Source organism: Octopus bimaculoides, chromosome 2 (genome assembly GCF_001194135.2).
Source record: "Octopus bimaculoides isolate UCB-OBI-ISO-001 chromosome 2, ASM119413v2, whole genome shotgun sequence".
Classification (NCBI taxonomy): Eukaryota; Metazoa; Mollusca; class Cephalopoda; order Octopoda; family Octopodidae; genus Octopus; species Octopus bimaculoides.
Genome location: NC_068982.1, coordinates 180,058,515 through 180,063,480, shown reverse-complemented (window position 1 = coordinate 180,063,480; position 4,966 = coordinate 180,058,515).

The window sequence follows — 4,966 nt, the reverse complement described above, 5'->3', positions numbered from 1 at the left end:
GTAGTAGTAGTAGTAGTAGCAGTAGTAGTAGTAGTAGTAACAATAAACATGTCGAGCACTCGAATCGTTTTATTTTTTTGTTTTTTGTTTGTTTATTTTGTTTGTTTTTGTTTTGTTTTGTTTTGTTTTTTTGTTTTTCTATGCAGCTGGCTCTGAAGTTGTGTATGTTTCGAGTGCAAACGTGTGTTTTTCTATATTTTTACCTGAAAATTCTTCTTTCAAATATTTTTAATTACATCACGTGATTCTTACGTTAGAAGACATTCACAAGATGGAAACGGATTTAGATTTTGTCTGTTTACTTTATTCTTATTAAATCATTTCTTCTCCAACCTACCTACTATCTCTCTCCCTGTCTCTCTCTCTCTCTCTCTCCCTGTCTCTCTCTCTCTCTCTCTCTCTCTCCTTCTCTCTCTCTCTCTCTCTCTCTCTATTTCTCCTCTCTCTCACTCCCTCTATCTTTCTATCTCTTTCTTTCTTTCTCTCTCTCTATCTATCTGTTCCAAACATCCAAATTACAGTCTCAACCATCTGCTTATGTCTGTCCCTGGAAGGGAAAGCCCATTAAAATTCTATAAACGAAATTTCGTTCCCAATTTGATAGAAATACAAAAATAAACTAGGCTGCTAAATCTGTTGGGTTATGAGTTCAATTCTATATCTTGCAGAAGATATTCAAAATAGTACCAGTTAACCATTTCCTTGGATCGTAATAGTTCCGGTAGAATGAAGAGGCAAAACAGTCGTTGAGATTGATAGAAGTATCTAGAGACTCTATATGATGATACTACTACTACTACTACTACTACTACTACTACTACCATTACTACTACAGCTGCTGCTGCTGCTACTACTACTACTACTACTACTACTACCATTACTACTACAGCTGCTGCTGCTGCTGCTACTACTACTACTACTACTACTACTACTAGTAGTAGTAGTAACTGCAACACTACCACGCATACACTGTCTCAATTTCATCAGAATCTGTAAAATATTGATCTCTGTTCGAATTTGTCAAACCTGGTTCAAACTGTTTGCCGTCCTTACATTTGTTTCATTCAACCATTTACTTTAATTGTTTCCCTTTAGTTCTGTCGATCAACATTAAAACAGGAATGGGGTACAATAATAGATACAATACAACGTTTAAGTCTATGACTTATTCTATCCCATTCCTTTGTCAGACCACTACGGAAAACAACATCAGCTGTAGAGCGATGCGGCATGATAAACACAAACACAAAGGCACACACATATACATATACGAAGAGGTACTGAAAAGTTCCTGGCTTTGGGTAAAACAAATTCACACACTTATTGCAGCGGTCCTTCAGTTTTTCGAAGCCCTGTAACAGAACTCAGGAGTTTGGGCCTCCAACAAGGCTGTTCATGATACCCTTAAATTCAAGAACTTTTCAGTAACCCCTCGTATACATATGTATATGTATACATCTAAATATGTATACACATACACATACGCACACACACACACACAAACACATATACATGAGCGTTTGTGTGAATGTATGTATGTATGTCTCTTGTATTTTTTTTTTTATTATTATAAATCGTCCACTGAGGAGGGAGCCGGTTTCCAACAAAGATACACAGCTCCATCTTTGGGATGTAGTTACCACAGTCGAATTCACATTTGGAACTTGAGAAAAGTCTTGCAAAATCTTTACTGTTCCACTCACAGATTGCACTTGTAATATACGAATTAGCTGGTCGATTTCTCTTTCTGAAAAGCCCATTTTTTCCAGATTCTTCTATAAGCATTTACTAACAAAACCTAGTGCTCCAACTATTATTATATATAATATATATAATATGAATATGAATTCATAGTCTGGATATAGAAGCTGGAGGTTTCGATGCATTTGTCCATAGATGACCTCCTTTTCTTTGATTTTCAAAGAGATATTTATATCAGCAAGGTAGCTGACCTCTATGACGGTACATACCTTTGCCTTTCTGTTCCAAACAACAATATCCGGCCCGTTATGTTTATATTTGACAGAAGTTTTGATCGGAATATTCCACAAGTATTTTTTGAGTTGGTGTTGAGGAATGTATTCCTTAACAGGGATTTTCTAAGTTTTTTTTTGGTTTTTTTCGGATAGCATTGTAAATTGTTTTAGCAACAAAATTGTGCTGCATAGGGAGGTAGTACCGTGACAACATTTTAGGACTGCTGCTAATCACATGTTTGATGTCTTCAACAGAAACACGACATAGCCTACACATGTGGTTACACCTTGGGATTACATGAGCATCACTGTTTCTCTTGTTCACCAGGTAACTTTGTGGTAGTCTGTATGTATGTATATATGCATGTATGTATGTATGTATGTATGTATGTATGTATGTATGTATGTGTGTGTGTGTGTGTACGACAGTTTTCACACTGTTTCCATCTACCAAATTCTTCGCTCACAAGATATTGGTGAGTCCGCGGCTGTAATAGAAGACTCTTGCTCAAAGTGCGACGCAATGAAATTGAACCCGAAACCACGTAAATGTGAAGCAAACTTCATAATCACATAGCCATGCCGTCGACTATGTCCGGAAACGGAAAATAACAGTATGGTCAAGGCTGGGTTGTCTTTGATCAGGTCTGGACTAACAACAAAAACAGCAAAAGCAACTACTACCGCCGCTGCTGCTGCTGCTGCTGCTGCTGCTGCTGCTATTACTACCCTAACACACAAATCAATTCCATTACACGCGTTTTCTCTTAAAGAGAATATTAAAGATAATGGTTAAAGTATTGACAGGTAACAGCTGATTGGTTTCTCTGCTGTTGATCACAAAATATCCAGATAGGTGAGACATCTGCTGTATCTTTATCACGTAGAAAAGAAACATATCGGTGGAATGCAAGACATTGACAGTGAGTTATAAATCTTGGAAATGTTTTTTTAAAAACCCTTTCTTGAGGTTCAGATTTTGTTCCTGGTTTAGATCCGTTAAAAACAGTTGATCTTGAGTTACACGTCACACAGCTGTCTTACAAGCTTTCAATCAAATTTTAAAAGAAATTTGATTTTTTTTTTTCTTTCTCCCTAACCTGCCAGTGAGTGTGAATTACACCCTGATTTAATCTTTTTTTATAAGTCTTCCGCAAAATAATACATGCTGTTGGAGTACTTTCATACATACTCCTGTTCCTGTCATTTCGTTCGTTTTAAGCCATCTTCCTCGAATCACACCCATTACATCCGTCTCATGTGATATATATTCTCTATAATGTTACAAGCACATCCTTTCTCTCTGCGACAACATTTGACTCCGAAGTCTTCTAACGAAATAATTTGTTTAGTTTGGCTTCTCTCTGCGCTTTTACCGCTTCGTCTTCATTTTCGTCAACAGGAAGTAAAGAGATAGCTTCTACACAGTCCTTAATTTGTACTGAACTGTCCTTGGGAAAAAGGAATGACGCATTATTTAATTTGGTCAGTAGTTCTAGATAGACAAAAGTACGGGTTAGCCTTGGCTCAAATGTCTCTTGCCATAGATCTGTTAAACTAGGCTTGAACTAAGGCTAAACAAGAACAACATCGATGTTATCAAAGTAATTCTTTCTAGTTTTGGCATAAAGCCAGTAATTTTGAAAGCCGAGGGCAAGTCGGTTGCAGCAACCCTCGTGTTTTACTGTTACTTTATTTTACCAACCTCTGAAAGAATGAAAGACAAAGTTAAGCTCACCGGAATTTGAGCTCAGAACGTAAAGAAGTTTAAAAAAGCGGTAGAAATCATTTTCTCTGATACGCTAATGATTCCGCCGGTTCGTCATTTTGATATTATTTAGATAATAATAATATTTTTTTTTAAAAACCCAGATTCTTTCAGAATGAAAGGATTTTCAGAAAATTATGCTCTATGAGTGAATTTGGTTGATGGAAAATGCGTAAAGGTCTGTCGTGTATATGTATATGCCTGTATGTGTGTACATGTGGGGGGGCGTGTGTGTGTGTGTGTATACACACATACATACATACATACATACATATATGTGGGTGTGCGTGTGTACTTGTGTTTGTCCTCCACCGGTGGTTGACAGCCGGTGTTGGTTTCTTTATATCGCCGTAACTTAACCGTTCGGCAAACAGAGGCCGACAGCATAAGTACCAGGTTTAAAATTTGTTTGAATAAAGCTCTTTAAGGTGGTGTTGGACCATGGATGCAGTCCAATGACGAAATGAAATAAAAGATAAAATGTAAGGAATTTCAGTTACTGTCATTTTTTTTCTTTTTCTTTTGCCTTTGCTCACTTATATGTAAACCTGCCACAACATTTAAGAAACACTTCTACCATTCTACCACTATGGCACTCCGAGGATTCCAGTTGATCCAATCAACGGAACAGCCTACTCGCGAAATTAACGTGTAAGTGGCTGAGCACTCCACAGACACGTGTTCTCATGATGACTGCGTGACAAAGAATATGACAAGGCTGACCCTTTCAAATGAAAGGTACAACTCATTTTTGCCACGTGCCTTCAGCATTGTACCACTGATATAAGCATTGTATTACTGCTTCCATCACCGTAGTAAGGCTACTACTACCACTGTGTGACTACCACTGTGTGACTACCACTGGATGACTACAACTATGCCACAATTTGAGTAGTATAACCAATGTACTACAACCACTAGCGCAACCATTCCACCATTACCATTGTGCACCAGTGCTACTGTACCAGTGAAACTGTACGTCTTCCTCGGCCACTTTTACTATTGCCACCACCTTCAACAACCACACCACCAACAACATCACTACCACTAGTGCGATCACCACGATCACTACTACTACTACTACTACTACTACTGCTGCTGCTACTAACACCACCGTTGCTATCATCACTATCACCATCACCGTCATCTTCACTACCACCACCGCCACCACCACCACCACCACCACCACAAGTACTACTATATCTTCACTACATCACCACCA